Source organism: Podarcis bocagei (assembly GCF_964188305.1).
Source record: "Podarcis bocagei genome assembly, chromosome: 2".
Lineage (NCBI taxonomy): Eukaryota > Metazoa > Chordata > Lepidosauria > Squamata > Lacertidae > Podarcis > Podarcis bocagei.
Window position 1 is genome coordinate 15,214,191 of NC_138126.1, and position 21,510 is coordinate 15,235,700.

At 45.5% G+C, this 21,510-nt stretch overlaps 1 protein-coding gene across 4 annotated transcripts in view; it reads left to right on the forward strand.

Moving 5' to 3' along the window:
- The first annotated feature begins 7,822 nt into the window (after positions 1-7,822).
- LOC308580938 (uncharacterized protein) overlaps positions 7,823-21,510 on the forward strand; it is a 55,466-nt gene continuing 41,778 nt past the window's right edge. For 2 of the 4 annotated variants that reach the window (XR_014004855.1, XM_081183271.1), the window contains exon 1: positions 7,823-8,310. The gene's annotated coding sequence lies outside the window, so the exon portion shown is untranslated. Of the gene's footprint in view, positions 8,311-10,649; positions 10,813-21,510 lie in introns of those variants that run through there. The other 2 variants (XR_014004856.1, XM_081183272.1) reach the window with 2 other exon arrangements.

The window sequence follows — 21,510 nt, forward strand, 5'->3', positions numbered from 1 at the left end:
GCTCTCCGCAAGGCGCGGGAGCCCGGCGTTGGGCTCCCGCAACTTGCGGAGAGTTGCCTGCATGCCACGCCCCTTTGTTTATCGCTCAGGCAGGCAGGGAGGGAGAAACGGGTCAGGCGGGCGAGCACAGTTCAACCCCCCCCACCCAGCGCAAGGCGCCCGCTCTGCTTCCCACCTCCATGTTGCTGCCTGAGGGGAAGACGCCACCGCCGCCACAAGGAGGACGGGAGAAGGAGGTGGCTGAGGCACCAGGGGCGGGCGAAGCACTGGGGCACTGAGTGGAAGGAGGGCGGAGAAGAGGACGGGAAGGAGGAGGCGGCGCTGACAGGTGAGGAGGGAAGGCGAGCGGGAAGGCGGCTACTACAGTTGCTGCTGCTGCTGTGGTGCAGCGCGGAGACCGGCCTCCTCCACAGGCGCTGCCTCCCCTTCTCCCTCCCCCGTTTTCCTCTTCTTCCCCCCTTTTCCTCCTCCCCCCTCCCTCGGACTCCCCCCCTCAGAGCTGCATCGGGGAAGGAGGCGAAGGAGGGGTGAGATAATCCCCGGGGGGAGGGGGAGGACAGGGCGGGAGGGGGCTTGATTAGGGGAGGGGGCTCTTTCAGGGTGGGGAGCACCTCTTGCTCCTCCTCCTCCTGGAAAGGGGCATTTTTTTATCTTCTGGCGGGAGGGGGGAGGTAGGTAAGTTTAGGGATCTAAATAGAGGGGGTGTGGAGGAAGGAAGGTACTGCCTCCAGATGAGGAGGGGGGTCTGAACCCTCTTTTTTTGGGCAAGGGGGTTTGGGGGGAAATGAGAGATCAGAGGCAAGGTTTTGGGGGGGTTACATGTAGGGTGTTTTGAATTGGGTTTTGGGGGGGAGGGGTAATACAAAGCCTTGGCTTTGGGGTGAGTGCGAGTGGGGTGGGTTTTTTAGGGATCAGCTCAGGGCAGCCATTTAGGTGGCACAGGACAAATTGGGGGTTCTTGAGGGGGTGCGAAGGTAAGCTGCCGCCAAGACCCCTATCTGTATTTTCTCTACTGCTGTCCTGAGGTTGCTGTTCAGGTGGATATCCTTTTCTTCTCTAAAAACTTCGGGCAGATATCCTCTGCTCTTCAGGCAAATATCCTTTTCTCCTCTAAAAACTATGGTAGGTGCGTTTTTAAAAGCTTGGGCTTCCCCCGCGGCTGGGGTGGGAATAATTTTTTTTCTTTATTTCCCCCCAAAATAACTAGGTGCGTCCTATGGGACGGTGCGTCCTATAAGGCGAAAAATATGGTAAATGTACTGAATGTGGAAAGAGCTTCAGTCCATATCGACACCTTATAAGACACCAACTAACACATGGGGAAGAAACCATTTTAATGTATGGCATGTGGAAGGAGCTTCAGCAAAAGTAGAGCACTTAGAATACACCAACTAACTCATACAGGGGAGAAACCATTGGATCCTATTGAATGTGGGAAGAGCTTCAACAGGGAGGATAAACTTACATTACACTGGCGAACTCCCAAAGGGGAGTAGCTTAAGTCAATATGGAACCTTAGGAAACACCCGCTAACTCACAAGGGGAAAACTAGATTTATGAAACGTGGAAAAAGCTTCAGAGGGAGTGGAGACCTTAATATTCATAAGATAATTCACACAGGCGGGAAACCATATAAATGTATGGAGTTTTCCACTCAGTTTTCCCAGATTTCCTGGGAAGTGAAGATGATTTTCAAGTCTCTGCACCACGCCCATCTGGCTGGATTTCCCCCACCAATCTTGGTGGCTTCCAACAAAATATTGAAATACAATAGTCCTTCAGATATTAAAAGCTTCCCTAAACAGGACAGCCTTCAGATGTCTTTTAAAGTCTGGTGGCTGTTTTTTCCGTTGACATCTTTTGGGAAGGTATTCCACAGGGAGGGCACCACTACCGCTAAGGCCCTCTGCCTGGTTCCCTGTAACTTCGCTTCTCACAGTGAGGGAACCACCAGAAGGCTCTTGGTACTGGACCTCCATGTCCAGGCAGATCAGTGGAGGTGGAGACTCTCCTCCCGTCACCAGTCTAGCTGCCGCATTCTGGATTAGTTGTTGTTTCTGGATCACCTTCAAAGGTAGCCCCACGTAGAGCGCATTGCAGTAGTCCAAGCGGGAAATAACTGGAGCATGCACTACTCTGGCAAGACAGTCTGCGGGCAGATAGGGTCTCAGCCTGCATACCAGATGGAGCTGGTAAACAGCTGCCCTGGACACAGAATTGACCTGTGCTTCCATGGACAGCTGTGAGTCCAAAATGACTCCCAGTCTGCGCACCTGGTCCTTTAGGGGCACAGTTACCCCAACCAGGACCAAGGAGTCCTCCACACCTGCCTGCCTCCTGGCCCCCAAAAACAGGACATCTGCCTTATCAGCATTCAACTTTAATATGTTAGCTGCCATCCATCTTCCCAGAGACACCATCGCAGCTGTGAGGTGATAAGACGCCTTGTCTTTGTTTTTCTCCTGGCCTGCTGCTTTCCCACGTCTCTGCTAGGAACCAGCCCTGGAACCGCCACTTATCTACTTTGTTGACATTCCTCTCCGGCCGGTGTCCTTGCCTTCCTGGGCCTCTGCAGAACAATGCCCTTCCCTGTTGGACATCGCCTCAGAGCACAAATGACTCTTGGAGACTTTGGCTTTCCCAGAGCTCTTGGAACGGCCTGCACCCCCACTGTTGGGTGCCCAGCTGCCTGAGGAACGGACTGCAACTGCCTTCCTCTTCCCAGCTCTCAGCCTCTCTCCAGCACACAGTCCATCACACAGATGTGTTGAAGCATAGAAACAGCTTCCCAAAACAGTCCCAGCCCCCTCTGGACTTGGTGCTTTCTCTGGGCATCCTCCAGCCCCCTCTGGTCTGGCTCCCACTGAGGCTTGACATGCCGTCTTCAGTGCCTGCCACGCGACCCAGGGCTTCTTCCCTTGGAGGTTTGGCAACAGCCAAGCTTCAACGCTGGCCCTTAAAATGGCTAGCACCCTTTGCTCTCTTTCCAGAGCAACAACCACGTCTGCCTCACAAGCTTCCACTGCTCCTGCAGACCTCTCACTGGGCTGGGCAAAAACTGGATCGGCTTGCGTGCAATCCCAAATCTTCCTTCTAGCCAGTAGTACATGCGCTTACTCCAGGCTTCCCAATTGGCCCCATGCAGTCTTTCACCGGGGTAGCTCTCATGGCCATGCTGTGGCTGAGCAGCAGCCATCTTCCTCCCCCCAGGGCTTTAAGCGTACTCACACGTTTGCCAGCTAGCTGGTCCTCCGAAGCAGCAGCCTCCTCTTGGCTCCGCTCTCCACCAGCGTCTCCCACTGCCCTTCCTGGCAGGAGTTCAAAGCAGCTCAAAGCTGGCAGCCTTCTTCCCTCCTCACACATGGCAGGAAACATGGACCTTCCAGAACCTTTGAGGACATTAATTCCTGCATCCAGTCAGCGCTTCCCCTGTGCAGCTGTGCTTTGGGGCTTGAGTCTGACCTGGCAGAAAATGCAGAGTAGCAGCGGTCCTGCGTCCGTGTGAGATGAGGGATAAATCAAGTCCAAAGACAGTTCGGTTCTTATCTCTAGAAGCGTTTATTTACAAAGCAGGAAATCAGTCACATTCCATTGGAGCTTTCCGGCATCTTTCCCGTGCTCCTAAAGCACACACTGCCTCTCTGCAGCTGAGCTGCGTCTTAGGCAGAATCGAAAGCAAATCTGAACAGTGATACAGACTGTGACGCACTTCTCTGCGTCAAGCTCCTCCCAGATACAGGACACCACGGAGTTTTAACCCTGTCAGTTCCAAACTCCACAGGGTTGTGGAGAAGTCCAATTGCATCAGGAAGTGATCTGACCATGGCGCTTCTTTAGATTCACTTTTACTTAATGTCAGATCACCAACATCCATAGAGGTGAACACCAGGTCTAAGGCATGTTCGCGGCTTTGAGTTGGGCCAAACTTATTCAGGGACAGCCCCATGGAGGCCATGCTTTCCACAAAGTCCCAATCGGCCCCTTGTAAGGTTGTGTCGGTGTGAATGTTAAAATCCCCCAGGACAACCAAACTAGGTGTCTCCAGGTGAAATCTGCCACAACCTGAAGCTGTTCAGGCAGGGAATCCTTGGTGCAGGGGGAGATCGGTACAAAGGAATCCTGTACTGCCCCTATTGTTCAACTTCAAGAACATGCACTCAGAGAACTGGGTCTTCCCAATAGGACACCTGGTGCAAATTAATGACTTCCTACAAATCACTGCAAACCACACCCCCTCCCTGCCCACATGACTTGGGTTGCTGTGCGTAAGAGAAACCTGGTGGACAAACAGCGGCAAGGACAGGTCCATTACTGCATACAAAAATTTTCTTTTGTTTCTTTTGGGATGTCTGTTGTTAATAGGCCCAAAAAAACATTTCTGGTTTTTTGGGGAAAGTATGTCGTAACATTTTATTTAATTCTTCATTAATGGTATCCCAAAATTATTTAATTTTAGGGCACGTCCACCACATATGGGAGAAATTCCCTTCTTTAAGTTTGCACCTCCAACACTTTCCACTGGTGTTTTGGTACATTTTAGCCAATTTTGAGGGTTTAAGATACCATCTGTACATCATTTTTAAAAAATAATTATTTTATTGTATAACATGCTGTAAATCTTATGTCTCTTTTCCATAAGTTTTCCTATTTTTCTAAATCAATTGTATGACTGAAATATTGTGCCCATTTGACCATGACATCTTTAACCTCTTTGTCTCTTAAATGCCAATTTAATAATGGTTTATACATTTTGGATAAATTTTTATCATCATTTATAATCAATTCTTTGTCTATTTCAGATAATTTTATATCAAATCCATTTACTTTCTTGTCTTCCTCAAAAATTGCATTTAATTGATGGTATTGAAACCAGCCTATTCCTGTATGTCTTATTGTTTCATTTTTTCCCCCATTTGTAATCTATTATTTACTTCCTCTAAAAGATCTTTATACGTCAACCAATTTGAATCCATATTTTTTCTTTTTACTGCCTCTGCCTCCATTGGTGACAACCACCATCGGGTTTTTGGTTCTAATATTTTTTTGTTCCTTTCCCAAATTTCATATAAGGCTTTCCTAATAATGTGATTTAGAAATCCATTGTGGATTTTTGTTTTATTATAACCCAGGTAGCTGTGCCACCCCACCATATTATCCCAGCCCTCAATATCCAGTAATTTAGTATTCTTCAAGATCATTCCTTGAGCCAGACCAGGCAGGCAGCTTCGTAGTAGATCCTAAGATCTGGCATTCCAAACCCTCCTTTGTTTTTGGTTTCTGTTAATAATTTAAATTTAATTCTGGTTTTTTTGCCCTGACAAATGTATTTTGCCAAATACCTGTGCCATTCTTTAAAACAATTTAAGCCATTAAGAACCAGAATTGATTGAAAAAGGAACAGCATTTTTGGTAAAACTACCATCTTGATTGTAGAAATTTTCCCCACAACGTGAGTTTTAATTTACTCCAGATTTCTATGTCTTTCCTAATATCGTTCCATACCTTAATATAAATGTATTTCTATAAATTAATGTTTTTCATGGTTATCCAAATTCCTAAATACTTTGCTCTGTTAGTAATTTTAAGTCCTGTTTCTATTTCTAACTTTACTTTTTCTTGTATATCTAATTTTTTTACCAGTTTTGTTTTTTCTTTATTAATTTTGAATCGTGATAATTGTCCAAACACCTTTCTTCTTTCCTTTCCTTTCCTTTTATTATAATAATTTTTATTGATTTCTTACAACAAATATCCATCACCATCACTCAAAATTCCTTTATCTCATCATAGTCTTTCAATTTTAACTTTCCTTCTTGTTCTATTAGTAATTCTCTGTATGTTGGCCATATTCCTTTCATTGCTGATGTATTAAGTGATAGTGCTTCAATGGGTGATAGCCACCATGGAGTTTGGGGTTCCAATAATTCTTTGTATTTTCCCCATACCTTTATTAAAAACGTATTATAGTATTGTGGAGTCCTTTGTGTACTTTTGTTTTCCCATACCACAAATATGCATGCCAACCAAATCTGTTGTCATGTCCTTCCAGTTCTATTGTCTCTTCTTTCTCCAATTTAATCCAATCCCGAATCCGAGTAAGACAAGCTGCTTCATAGTAAATTTTGAGATCTTTAAGGGAAAAGCCTCCCCTTTCTTTTAAGTCTGTATTTTGTATTTTATTCTTCACCTTGTTTTTTCCAATATTACTCTAAAGCAGCCTTTTTCAACCTGTGGGCCCCCAGATGTTATTAGCAAGGCCAGAGCTCAGGGATGATGGGAGTTGTAGTCCAACAACATCTGGGGACCCACAGGTTGAGAACTGCTGCTGTAGAGGGTTTTCCGTTGTAATTATTAGATTGTCTGCTTAGGCTCTGACCTTCTAGGCCCTTTGTCCAACTTTAATTCCTTCTAGTCTAGGGTCTTCTTTTATTACTTTCAAATACACTTCCAGAAGTGTGATAAAGAGGAGAGGAGAAAGAGGGCAGCCCTGTCTTGTTCCCTTAGAGATGTTAAAAGCTTCTGATGTTTCACCATTTATAATTAGTCTGACCTGTTGGGAATTATAAATCACTTTTATACCACTACATATTTTCTCACCCAAACTCATCATTTCCAAAGTTTTTTGCATGAATGCCCCTGAAACATCAAATGCTTTCTCCGCATCCACCAAGATCATTGATGCCTTTTTATCTGGTCTCATTTCTAGATATTTTATTATATCTACTACCAAGCATAAAGGTAAAGGGACCCCTGACTATTAGGTCAAGTCGTGGCCGACTCGGGTTGAGGTGCTCATCTCGCTTTATTGGCCGAGGGATCCGGCGTACAGTTTCCAGGTCATGTGGCCAGCATGACTAAGCCGCTTCTGGCGAACCAGAGCAGCGCACAGAAAGGCTGTTTACCTTCCCGCTGGAGCGTTATGTAATAAAAAAAATTAAGGTCTTTTATATATAATAAATGTTCATAAATGTACCAACCAAACACATACATAGATATGTGGACCACATGTCTGGAGCAGCACAGGAAGACCGTCCTGAAACCATTTTGACTCCCAAACCGACCAAATGTTTTCCCTGAAAGGAGGGAGGGGTGAGGGAACCTTCCCATTGTCTCAGGAATTGGGTAATCACCATCTCAAAGGAATGGCCAGACTACCAGGAAAGGCAATCAGATAAGGCATTATCAAATAACCTGGGAACAACAACAGTCAAATTTCTGTTGTAGACTGCCTTTTCTGTGATGTAGGTATGATGTTTGTGATGATGTTTGTTTGTCTTAGGTTACCACTCCTCCTGTGATTGATGTATGATGTAGTGGTCTTGAAGGGAAGGGAATTTAAAAGGTCTATATAAGGGCAGGCACACCTTGGTTCGGGGTCCTCCTCCTTTCTCCTGCCTGTGAGGGGAGCAACCTGTTGCAACAGTTCAATAAAGATCAGTCTTACTAGCTGCTTTGCTTCTCAATATTCTCTGGTTGGCTTCTTTGATTTTCTTCAACTGATGGAGAACTGGCAAAGGACTCTATAAAGGCTCTTGTGTCCCCCATAAGGAAATAAGGGCAGATTTTGTTTACAACAGGTACCTCTTTATCTTCTTGCAATTTGATGTGCTTTCGAACTGCTAGGTTGGCAGGAGCAGAGGCAGAGCAACGGGAGCTCACCCCTTCGCCGGGATTCGAACAGCCAACCTTCTGATCGGCAAGCCCTTAGTGAGGACAATATATTCTTGCAGGAGCTGGGAGCCAAAGCAGGCACAGTCCAGATGAGGCAAAGTATAAGTTTATATTCCCTATGCACACGTTCCCTCCCTCGCCTTCCCACCCCGTCGCAGGGATTCGAACCGCCGATCTTCTGATTGGCAAGCCCTAGGCTCTGTGGTTTAACCCACAGCGCCACCCGCGTCCTTTATTGAGGACAATACGTTCTTGCAAAAGTGGGGGTCCAAAGCAGGCACAGTCCAGCTGGGGCAAGGAATGAGCTTATATTCCCCATGCACACGTTCCCTCCCTCGCCTTCCCATTGGTTGGGTGCTACAAGGTTTTCCTTCCCCCAATTATCAAGTAACAGACAAGAGGCTGAGCGTGGAGAGAAACGTCTCCTTCCTCCTCTGAGTTGCCTCCACTTCCGGCTTCACCAGCAGAGATAATCTCCGGGCTTGCAAAGGAGGGAGGGGAGGAGGCGGGAAGCGGGGCTGCATCCTGCGGAGGCGGAGGAGGGGGCTGCTTCCTAATCAAGCCTCCTAATTAAGCGCCCTCACTCCCTGCCTCCCACGCGGGGGCTCCCATTCCCGCCCCCGCTGCCCGGGATTTCGGGTGAGTGCAAAGCCAATGGCGGGGAAGGAGGGAAGGGGCTTTGCGAGGGGGTCCAGGATGAGAAGCCCCGGGACGGGGAGAAGAGTAGGGAGGGAAGGGGGCTGTTTCCTTGAAGGGGGGGGAGAGATGTTTCCTCCTGCAGGGATCTGGTGCAAAGGGAGTTGCAGAGAAGGAGGCGGGCAAGGGGAGAGGGATGGGCATTGCTGGCCAGGATCGTCTTAATAGTATTACAGTGCTACCTCGGGTTACATACGCTTCAGGTTACAGACTCTGCTAACTCAGAAATAGTACCTTGGGTTAAGAACTTTGCTTCAGGATGAGAACAGAAATCACGCAGCAGTGGCGCGGCGGCGGGTGGTCCCATTAGCTAAAGTGGTGCTGCAGGTTAAGAACAGTTTCAGGTTAAGAACGGACCTCCGGAATGAATTAATTACTTAACCCAAGGTACCACTGTAATTTAAATTTAGTATCTATACCCCAGCAGAAGACCCCTCGGAGGAGGACCTTATCTTTAGGCAACAGGCGAAAGCATTGCTCTTCTCCCAGGGGTCTGGCTTATTAAACAATCTATGGACTGCACACCTGCATGGGGGGGGGGCGAGGGTTGTCGTTTTTATTTCTTACTCTGCTATGCATCTCTGTGTTTTTCTCTTGTAAGCTGCCCTGTGATCTTTGGAGGAAGGGCAGTATAGAAATGTGAAGAATAGCTGTAAAAATAGGAAGCCCTCTTGTGTTCAAGGGGGGGGGTTGGGGACAAAGTCTCTGATCAGCATGCATAACAGGATGGGCTTAGGAGGGAATGATAATGATAATAATAATAATTAATAATTACTTGCAGCCTGCCCATCTGACTCCGTTGCCTCAGCAACTCAGGGCGGCTTCCAAAAAAAAACAACCCCAACATTGAAAACCTCCCTGTGCTGGGCTGCCATCACGCAGCAGCAGCGCGGTGGCTGGTGGTCCCATTACCTAAAGTGGTGCTTCAGGTTAAGAACAGTTTCACGTTAAGAACGGACCTCCAGAACGAATTAAGTATTTAACCCAAGGTACCACTGTAATTTAAATTTAGTATCTATACTCCAGCAGAAGACCCCTCGGAGGAGGACCTTCTCTTTAGGCAACAGTCGAAAGCATTGCTCTTCTCCCAGGCGTTTCGCACATTAAAAACAATCTATGGACTTCACAACTGAATTGGGGGGGGGTGTTTTTATTTTTTACTCTGCTATGCATCTCTGTGTTTTTTCTCTTGTAAGCTGCCCTGTGATCTTTGGAGGAAGGGCAGTATAGAAATGTGAAGAATAGCTGTAAAAATAGGAAGGCCTCTTGCGTTCAAGGGGGGGGGGGATTCGGACAAAGTCTCTGACCAGCATAACAGGATGGGCTTAGGAGGGAATAACAATAACAATAATTCATTACTTGTAGCCTGCCCATCCGACTCCGTTGCCTCAGCAACTCAAGGTGGCTTCCAAAAAAAACAACAACCCCAAAATTGAAGACATTGAAAACCTCCCTGTGCTGGGCTGCCTTCAGAAGACTTCCGTTTTGTAGAAATGGCCTTTGAATTTAAAGAAATGCTCTCTTTAAGGAATCCCGTGGTGTAAACGTGTATGTTGTCCTCTAGGTCCAAACACATAGTGCTTCTCTTGTGAACTTGCCATCTAAGTTGTTTACTCCTGACCAAAGCTCCTGCTTCCCAAAAGGACTGGAGGGGGAGGTCTCTCAACCACTTTTAACCACCCCACTCCCACCGCATGGAAGGCAGAGGACGTGTTCATTCACAATCCTAGTAAACCATGTGTGTATCTGAAGTGAACCACGTGCTGCAGCTCCTTCCCCTCTCACTGGGCTGCTGCAAGAAAAGACAGCAGAGGAGGAAAGGGATGGGTTTGAAGGCTCCTTCCACAAGCCATCTCTCTCCCCTGAGCAACAAGAGCAAAGGGTGTTTGTAGGGCAGAACGACAGAGGAGGAGTCAGGGAGGACAGAGGGAGCAATGGGCGGATCCCCCGCCTCTCCCAGGGGGTCCAGATGCAAGCAAGGGGCTTCCTTCTTCTCCATGCAAGGGCCACCCATGTATTCAGAGCAGTCCTTTGCAGATTAACTCTTAAGTTCCATGGGATCTACTCTCAGGCCACTAATGTGCATACTGTGCCAGCCTTAGGAAGGGAGGTGGGACAGGCAGGTGAAAGGAATTGCCAAAGGTGTTTGAAAATGGGTGGGGGCTCTTGGGAAGGGGGTGCCCAATTGGGGCTTCTCCAGGGGCAGCAGAATGTCTTGGGCAGGAGAATCCCTGCAGGGGCTCTCAGACTCCCTTGGCTTCTTCTTCTTCCATCCCTCCCAGGAAGCTGCAACTTGCTCTGGCTTCTGCGCTCCTCAGGAAGCTGAACCTGCAAACCTCGCTGAGACTGAACCTGCAACCCTGGCCAGGATGGAAGGAGGAAGATGGACGGTTGACCTGGTCAGGCTGTCTCCCGCATCCCTCCCCACAACCTCTGAGCATTCCCTCCCAGCACCCTTGGAGAAATCCGGTGAGTTCCAGGGGAGAGGAGGATGGGGACAGGGATAGATGGATGGTGGAGGGAGAAAGAGGAAAAGATGGAGAGGAGACAAATGGAAGGAGGTTCCTTAACGTAAGAAGGAAGGGGTGAGGCCTTCTCCAAAGCAGCTCTTTGTTTCTTGAATCCCTTTCATAAGGTAGTGGGGGCAGATATTCTTCCTCAAGAATTTTAAATCTTAGGAGTTACAGTGGTACCTTGGTTCTCAAATATAAGTCTTCCAAAACCAAGGCATACTTTCCTATAGAGAGTAATGCAAAATTGATTAATCCATTCCAGACTTTTAAAAACAACCCCTAAAACAGCAATTTAACATGAATTTTACTATCTAACAAGACCATTGATCCATAAAATGAAAGCAATAATCAATGTTCTGTACCATAAAATAAATAAGACAGTATTGTAGATGATAAAAATTAAAATTAAAACAAAAAAACAAGCCACAGTCAAAAATGAAAAAGCCACACAAACAAAAAAACAAAAAAATAGGAAACAACTAAAGCACCAAATGTCACCTCAGAACACTGCAACCAGAAACAGCTTTAATATTGATGGGGGGGGGGGGCTTAAATTAACTGTGTAATGGAACAAATGGGATGAAAAAAGCCTTGATTACGATGGAGAGGACTTAAATTAGCTGCTCAAGGGTAAAACAGAATGAAAAAAAGCCTTAATTAGGATGGGGGGGGGAATTAAATTTGCTGTGCAACAGTCAAAATGGAAGCTCAGGAGGACGTTCGGTTTCCGAGGCAAAGGTCAAAAACAGGAACACGTATTTCTGGGTTTGCAAATGATGAATCAACAGAAGCATAGAACAATCTATGGACTTCCCTTTTTTTGAAATATTTTTATTGTTTTTTACAAATGCAAGTTTCTATCAAAGACATTTATATAATCATTTCATGGGATTCTCTGAATCACATGACTTCGCTCCATCCCTTTCATGGGTCCTTATATTACCGTATTCTTCGCTCCATAAGGCGCACCGGACCGTAAGACGCACCTAGTTTTCAGAGGAGGAAAACAGGGGGGAAATATTCTGAATCAAATGTTGTACTAAACTACCGTATTTTTCGTTCTATAGGACGCACATTTCCGCCTCCAAAAATTAAGGGGGAATGTGTGTGCGTCCTATAGAGCGAATGCAGGCTGCGCCGCTAAGCCCAAAGCCAGAACAGGAAGACGGAGCACTGCAGAGCGCTCCGTCTCGCTGCTCTAGCTTGGGGATTGCTGCGCGCAAACCTCTGTAGGGCAGCGGGGTGCCTTCACTCCGCTGTCCTGCAGAAGCTAGCAAGGCTGTTCCCAAGCCAGAACAGCGAGACGGAGGGCTCCGTCTCGCTGCTCTAGCTTGGGGATCTAGCTTGGGGATTGCTGCACGCAAACCTCTGTAGGGCAGCGGGGTGCCTTCACCCCACTGTCCTGCAGAAGCTAGCAAGGCTGTTCCCAAGCCAGAACAGTGAGACGGAGGGCTCCGTCTCGCTGCTCTAGCTTGGGGACGGCTGCGCGCAAACCTCTGCAGGGCAGCGGGGTGCCTTCACCCCACTGTCCTGCAGAAGCTAGCAAAGCTGTTCCCAAGCCAGAACAGCGAGACGGAGGGCTCTGTCTCGCTGCTCTAGCTTGGGGATTGCTGTGCGCAAACCTCTGCAGGGCAGCGGGGTGCCTTCACTCCGCTGTCCTGCAGAAGCTAGCAAGGCTGTTCCCAAGCCAGAACAGCGAGACGGAGGGCTCCGTCTCGCTGCTCTAGCTTGGGGACGGCTGCGCGCAAACCTCTGTAGGGCAGCGGGGTGCCTTCACCCCACTGTCCTGCAGAAGCTAGCAAGGCTGTTCCCAAGCCAGAACAGCGAGACGGAGGGCTCTGTCTCGCTGCTCTAGCTTGGGGACCGCTGCACGCAAACCTCTGCAGGGCAGCGGGCTCCGTCTCGCTGTTCTAGCTTGGGGACGGCTGTGCGCAAACCTCTGCAGGGCAGCGGGGCGCTGTGCTCCAAAGGCTTCAGGGATCTTTGAGGCTGGCAGTGGGGGAAAGCAGCGCTTCCCCCCACCGCCAGCCCCACAAGCTCTGGTAAATGTACCTTGAACGCACCTTGTTTTAGAGGGGGAGAACAAGAAAATATTTTTTTTCCCTGTTCTCCCCCTCCTATGGTCCCGTGCGTCCTATGGTCCGGTGCGTCCAATGGTGCGAAAAATACGGTATTTAATAAACTACTGGTATATCAGAGTGAGACTAAGAGGGACAGGAACTGTTTGTTTGTTTAGTGTGCAGGCTCAAGGAGCTACTGGTATCAGGTTCAGTTTGAGTAATAGGCAGCCCCTGGCAGCAACAGAATGGAGTATAAAAAGGAGTAGGGGCACTGGGACCCAGACAATGCTCAAATCTACCCTGCCTCAAAACAAGCTGCAAAAGTAAAAAGCCCGCTCCCGCTCCCCTGCCCCTCATCCCGTGCCCTCCCCAGCCTTTTTTTTACTTCCTGGTTTTCACTGCGCTCGTGGCTCAGAGCTCGAGGTTGGGGGTTTTTTGCTTAAATTTTATCCTTCCCGATCCAACCCCTCCTGTGCCCAGCAGTCCCTGTGCAGCCTCATCGCTCCATTTAGGGAGCACGCGGACCTTTGCTAGCTGAGGCTCGCTGTGAAGCAAGTGAAGCTAGAGCAGCGCAAAGCGGGACAGAAGCCCTGTAAGCGGATCCCGCTTTGCTTGACTGACGGGAGCCATGGCTCCGGTCCAGTGCATTCGCTCCGTAAGACGCACAGGCATTTTCCCTTTCTTTTTAGAAGGAAAAAAGTGCGTCCTATGGAGCGAAAAATACGGTAATTTGTCCAAACTACATACAGTGGTACCTCCAGTTGCAAACGGGATCCCTTCTGGAGCTCGACAGATCCCGAGGTTTTTGCAAACCAGAGGACCGCTTCTGCACACGCACACGGCGCAATAGAGTGCTTCTACGCGTGCGAGCGGCAAAACCCGGAAAAATACCAGAGGGTTATGTAACACGAGGTACCACTGTATGGATACATTCTCCACAGTTCTCATTTATCTAAATTGTCCATAAACTTATTTACAAGTGATTCCTAAAGTCCAGCTAACGTTTTGATTTGCGTGCAGTAATCTCATAGGTAAATAATAAATTTTCCCCATTCTTTTTTAAAGTACTTGTTTTCTTGATTCCTGAGTCTCATGGCTAATTTTGCCATTTTGGCAGAGTCCAGCAGTTTGGACTCGTCAAACTCATGCTGGTAGTTTCGCGAACAATATCCAACCATCTCGTCCTCTGTCGTCCCCTTCTCCTTGTGCCCTCCATCTTTCTCAACATTAGGGTCTTTTCCAGGGAGTCTTCTCTTCTCATGAGGTAGCCAAACTATTGGAGCCTCAGCTTCAGGATCTGTCCTTCCAGTGAGCACTCAGGGCTGATTTCCTTAAAAATGGAGAGGTTTGATCTCCTTGCAGTCCATGGGACTCTCAAGAGTCTCCTCCAGCACCATAATTCAAAAGCATCAATTATTCGGCGATCAGCTTTCTTTATGGTCCAGCTTTCACTTCCATACATCACTACTGGGAAAACCATAGCTTTTACTGTACGGACCTTTGTTGGCAAGGTGATGTCTCTACTTTTTCATTATATACCATTTCCCAAAATGATACTGTTATCTTACATGACCACCACATATAGCAAAAGATACCCACTTGTTCTGTACTTTTCCAGCAGATATTTGAACTTACTCTATACGTTTTAGATAACTTACTAGGAGTCAAATACCACCAGCACATCATTTTTATGTAGTTTTCTTTCAATGTACAGCAAGCTGTGAATTTCAGATCTGTTTTCCAAATCCTCTCCCAATCTACCATTTGTATGTTATGTCCTAAGTCCCTTTCCCAAGAACTAAGAGTTCTTTTTGAAATTGTGATGTCTCATAACTAAAACCTTTCTATTTGTCTATCTTAAAGATATCGTTTAGTTGATGGTACTGTAACCAGTCAGGTACAGCTTCCTTTATCTCTTCAAAATTGTTTAATTCCAGTTGGTTTTCAACTTCAGTTAACACCTCTCTGTAAGTCGGCCAATTACTTCTCATATTCAATTTTTTTCAGAGATATTGCTTCCAAGGGGGAAAGCCACCAGGGTGTTTTTTACTCAAGCATTTTTTTATACTTCTCCCATACCCTAAACATTGGTTTTCTTACTATATGATTCTGAAAAGCTCTATGCACCTTGGCCTTTTCCTTCCATAAATATGCATGCTATACATTATTTGTGTCCTTCCAGATCTAAAATACAGTACCTGTGTTTTCTAATGTAATCCATTCCCGGTTCTAGCAGATACAGAGTGCCTCATAATAAAGTTTCAAATCCGGCAGGGTGAAACCTCCTCTCTCTCTTACATCTGTTAATAATTTATTTTTTATACTTGGTTTCGTCCCTTGTCTGATAAACCTAGATATATCTTCTTGCCATTTTTCAAAGCATCCTGTGTTGCCTATTGCCTGGACTGCTTAGAATAAAAATAACATTTTTGGCAATACATTCATTTTTATTACTGATATTCCTCCCCAAAATGATAAATTCATTCTTCCCCATATCTCTAAAGCTCTTTTTATTTCTTTCTACTCATTCTTGTAATTGTCCTTAAAAATATTAATATTCTTAGCTGTCAAACAGATATCCCAGTATTTGACTTTGTTATGTATAACTAACTCTGTTTTCTGTTGTAATTTCTTTTGGTCTCGCTCCATTGTGTTTTTTACCAAAAACTTAGAATCATAGAGGTGGAATAGACCACAAGGGCCATCGAGTCCAACCCCCTGCCAAGCAGGAAACACCATCAAAGCACTCCTGACATATGGTTGTCAAGCCTCTGCTTAAAGACCTCCAAAGTAGGAGACTCCACCACACTCCTTGGCAGCAAATTTCACTGTCGAACAGCTCTTACTGTCAGGAAGTTCTTCCTAATGTTTAGGTGGAATCTTCTTTCTTGTAGTTTGGATCCATTGCTCCGTGTCTGCTTCTCTGGAGCAGCAGAAAACAACATTTCTCCCTCCTCTATATGACATTCTTTTATATATTTGAACATGGCTATCATATCACCCCTTAACCTCCTTTTCTCCAGGCTAAACATGCCCAGCTCCCTTAGCCCTTCCTCATAAGGCACCATTTCCAGGCCTTTGACCATTTTGGTTGCCCTCCTCTGGACACGTTCCAGTTTGTCAGTGTCCTTCTTGAACTGTGGTGCCCAGAACTGGACACCGTACTCCAGGTGAGGTCTGACCAGAGCAGAATACAGTGGCACTATTACTTCCCTTGATCTAGATGCTATACTATTGATGCAGCCCAGAATTGCATTGGCTTTTTTAGCTGCCACGTCACACTGTTGGCTCATGTCAAGTTTGTGGTCAACCAAGACTCCTAGATCCTTTTCACATGTACTGCTCTCAAGCCAGGTGTATCTTGTATTTGTGCCTCTCAATTTTTTTGCCCAAGTGCAATACTTTACATTTCTCCCTGTTAAAGCTCATCTTGTTTGTTTTGGCCCAGTTCTCTAATCTGTCAAGGTCGTTTTGAAGTGTGATCCTGTCCTCTGGGGTGTTAACCACCCCTCCCAGTTTGGTGTCATCTGCAAATTTGATCAGGATGCCCTTGAGTCCATCATCCAAGTCGTTGATAAAGATGTTGAATAAGACCAGGTCCAAGACAGAACCCTGTGGCACCCCACTAGTCACTCTTCTCCAGGATGAAGAGGAACCATTGATGAGCACCCTTTGGGTTTGGTCAGTCAGCCAGTTACAAATCCACTGAGTGGTAGCATAGTCAAGACCGCATTTTACCAGCTTCTTTACAAGAATATTATGGGGCACCTTGTCGAATGCCTTGCTGAAATCAAGGTAGGCTACATCCACTGTGTTCCCTTCATTTACCAGGCTTGTAATTCTGTCAAAAAACGAGATCAGGTTAGTCTGACATGCCTTATTTTTCAGAAATCCATGCTGACTATTGGTGATCACAGCATTCCTTTCTAGGTGCTCACAGACTGTTTGCTTAATGATCTGCTCCAGAATCTTCCCTGGTATTGATGTCAGACTGACTGGGCGATAATTATTTGGGTCCTCTCTTTTCCCCTTTTTGAAAATAGGGACAACATTTGCCCTCCTCCAGTCTGCCGGGACTTCGCCTGTTCTCCAGGAATTCTCAAAGATGACTGCCAGTAGTTCTGAGATCACATCTGCCAGTTCTTTTAATACTCTTGGATGCAGTTCATCTGGCCCTGGAGACTTGAATACATCTAAACTAGCCAAGTATTCTTGTACTATCTCCTTAGTTATTCTGGGCTGTGTTTCCTCTGCTGAATCATTTGCTCCAAATTCTTCAGGTCGGGCATTGTTTTCTTTATCGGAGAAGACTGAGGCAAACAAGGCATTGAGGAGTCTTATTCTTGTTTAGTTTAAAGCCCCCGGCCTGCCCGAAGTCCTGTATCTTTTCTACCACCTTCGGTGGAGTATTTATGGAATCCTTCACTGTAATTACAAGGTGAACTGTGAAAGCTTTTAATTTATATGCTTTATTTTCTACTGTTATTCCTGTAATTAATTTCTCCACTTTGTCTCCCTCGCCAGGGCCTCTAATACCAAAATAAATAATAATGGTGATAGGGGATATCCTTGTCTTGTCCCCTTCCTTATTTTACACTTTTCTGTTATCACCATATTAACAATCAGCATAGACTGTTGGTTGAAATAAATTGCATCAATTCCTCTCCCAAATGCTTCCTCAAAATTCATTTTTTCTTTTATCTTTTTCATAAAAGCCCATGAAACATTATCAAAAGCCTTTTCAGCATCTATAAACATTAAGCCCGCTTTTTTCTCAATTTTTACTTCCAAGTATTGAATAATATCAATTATATTCCTTATATTTGTCGGGATTCAAGCCTATATGAGTAGTAACTGGCAACTCTCCAGGCACCCGGCTTGATCTCCTGTTAACCTCCCTGTCTGCATTCCTCAGCGAGATCCAGGCAGAGGTCGCGATAGGCGATCCTTCTCAGCGTGAGAAGAACCCCCCCCTCTTTCTTGCCCCCCCCAGCAGGGGAAAGAGATAGACAGAAACGTATTTACATGCCTTTATTTCTTTCTTTGCAGCATTACAAAAAACATGACTGCTCTCTTCAAGCTCCAGCAGTCGACTGACAAACACTGTACTTCCTGTACAGCTCATATTACACTCTGAGCTAATTCCGGTGCTTCACACTGAATTGACTGTCCCTCTGTTTCCCACGGACAGTCCCAACATCATGTGATGTTTTCAAGCTAGCAGCTCACAGCTGCATTGCTTCTATATCGTAACAATATTTTCCTTCATCTGACGTCCTGGTAGAAAGCAGGCCTGATTGTGCTGAATTTTTTCTGCTAAAACACCTTTCATTCTATTGCCCAAAATATGAGCAATACTCTAAATGGAGTATTTTTCTCGCCTTTTAGTTCAAGAATTATTGATTTGTGGTCCGAAAGCGTTCTTGGTTGTATTTTTGCTTTTTTAATCTATGGACTTCCATCCTACAGGAGACAGTGATGGCCAGCAACTTGGATAGCTTGAAAAAGAGGATTGGACTGATGTCTCTGCTCTGCCCTCGTGGTCCTAGGCAATAATGCTTCTTAATACTAGTTCCTGGAAAGCACAGGAAGGCAGAGGGCTCTTGTACTCAAATCCGGCTTGCTGGTTCCCCACAGGTATCTAGCTGGCCACTGTGAGAACAGGATGCTGGACTGGGTGGGCCTTTTCCCAATCAAGCAAGCTCTTCTTATGTTCTAATACAGGCATCCCCAAACTTGGCCCTCCAGATGTTAAGGACTACAACTCCCATCATCCCTAGCTAACAGGACCAGTGGTCAGGGCTGATGGGAATTGTAGTCCCAAAACATCTGGAGGATGTTTGGGGATACTAATATATTGAAATATTTTTACAGTTACATGTGGCAAAGTAACACTTCAGTTTTCTTAGTCATAGGAGAGACTGCTACTCGAACCTGTGATCATTTCCTCCCTGGAAAAAGAGAAATACAGAGATGTGTCTAAGAAGCCAATTCCACCATAGATTATAAAATAATGCAGTTTATTAAGTGTGAATGGAATGACCATGTGTTGTTTTTGCCATTATCTTATCTGCATTCCTAAAAGTTTGGAACATAGATAGGACAGTGGAGAAAGGAGACAGTGTTCAAATAGGAGAAGGTGCATATTGCGATTGACGTGTGTTCAGTTCCTTTCTTGTAAGTCTTAACAGGATTCTCTTCCCCTTCCTCCCCACTCCCAAACAGGTGAGGAACATGATGGCCAGAATTCTATGGAGCCATCTGTGAATTCATTGGGAAGAACAAAGAAACTGTTTAAATGCCTGGAATGTGGGATGTGCTTTAGTCACAGTGGAAGACTGAGGACACATCAACGAATCCACATAGAGGAGAAACCATTTAAATGTACTGACTATCGAAAGAGCTTCAGGGACAATGGAACTCTTAGAAAACATCAAGGAACTCACACAGGGGAGAAACCATTTGAATGTATTGAATGTGGAAAGAGCTTCGGTAAAAATGGAAACCTTAGAATACATCAACGAACTCACACAGGGGAAAAACCATTTGAATGTACTGAATGTGGAAAGTGCTTCAGTCGATATGGAACACTTAGAATACACGAACGAACTCACACAGAGGAGAAACCATTTAAATGTATTGAATGTGGAAACAGCTTCAGTCAAAATGGAAACCTTAGAATACATCAACGAACTCACACAGGGGAAAAACCATTTGAATGTACTGAATGTGGAAAGTGCTTCAGTCGATATGGAACACTTATAATACACCAACGAACTCACATGGGGGAGAAACCATTTGCATGTATTGAATGTGGAAAGAGCTTCAGTCAATATGGAACACTTAAAATACACCAACGAACTCACACGGGGGAGAAACCATTGAAATGTATTGAATGTGGAAAGGGCTTCAGTGAAAGTGGAGCACTTAGAAGACATCTACAAACTCACATAGAAGAGAAACCTTTTAAATGTATTGCATGTGGAAAGGGCTTCAGTAAGAGTGGAGACCTTAGAATACACCAAGGAACTCACATGGGGGAGAAACCATTTAAATGTATTGAATGTGGAAAGAGCTTCTGTAGAAGTGGGACGCTTAGAAGACATCAACGAACTCACACAGAGGAGAAACAATTTAAATGTATTGAATGTGGAAAGAGCTTCAGTAGAAGTGAACACCTTAGAAGACATCAACTAACTCACACGGGGGAGAAACCATTTGCATGTATTGAATGTGGAAACAGCTTCAGTCAAAATGAATACCTTAGAATACATCAACGAACTCACACGGGGGAGAAACCATTTAAATGTATTGAATGTGGAAAGAGCTTCAGTAGAAGTGGACACCTTAGAATACATCAACGAACTCACACAGGGGAGAAACCATTTGAATGTATTGAATGTGGAAAGAGCTTCAGTCAAAATGTAATACTTAGAAGACATCTACAAACTCACATAGAGGAGAAACCATTTAAATGTATTGAATGTGAAAAGAGCTTCAGTAAAAGTGGACACCTTAGAATACACCAGCGAACTCACATGGGGGAGAAACCATTTAAATGTACTGAATGTGGAAAAAGCTTCAACAGGAAGGATAAACTTACATTACATTGGCAAACTCACACAGCGGAGAAACTTTAGTCAATATGGAACCTTAGGAGATATCCACTAATTTACATGGGGAGGTCTTAATACAGTGGTACCTCGGGTTACGTACTTAATTTGTTCCAGAGGTGTATTCTTAACCTGAAACTATTCTTAACCTGAAGCACCACTTTAGCTATTCGGGCCTCCTGCTGCCGCCACGCCACCACCACACGATTTTCATTCTTAACCCGAGGTACTATTTCTGGGTTAGCACTGTCTGTAACCTGAAGCTTATGTAACCTGAAGCATATGTAACCTGAGGTACCAGTGTATAGTACTTTCTAGAGCAGTTTCTCAACCTGTGCGACCCCAGATGTTGCTGAACTGCAACTCTCAACACCCCTAGCTAGCAAGGCCAGAGCTCAGGGATGATGGGCGTTGTAGTCCAACAACATCTGGGGACCCACAAGTTGAGAACCGCTGCTCTAGAAGGTTTTCTGTTGTAATTAGTAGATTGTCTGCGAAGGCTCCGACCTTATAGGCCCTTTGTCAAACTTTAATTCCCTCTATTCTAGGGTCTTCTCTTATTGCTTTCAAATACACTTCCAGAAGTGTGATAAAGAGGAGAGGAGAAAGAGGGCAGCCCTGTCTTGTTCCCTTAGAGATATTAAAAGCTTCTGATGTTTCACCATTTATAATTAGTCTGACCTGTTGGGAATTATAAATCGCTTTTATACCACTACATATTTTCTCACCCATACTCATCATTTCCAAAGTGTTTTGCATGAATGCCCCCTAAACATGATCCAATGCTTTCTCCGCATCCACCAAGATCAGGGCTGCCTTTTTATCTGCTCTCATTTCTAGGTATACTATTGTATCTACTACCAATCTTACGTTGCTGTAAATTTGTCTTGGTCTATAAATCTTAATTTACTCTAAATTGGGTCCATATTTTAGTATCAATGTAATTAGGGCCTCTTG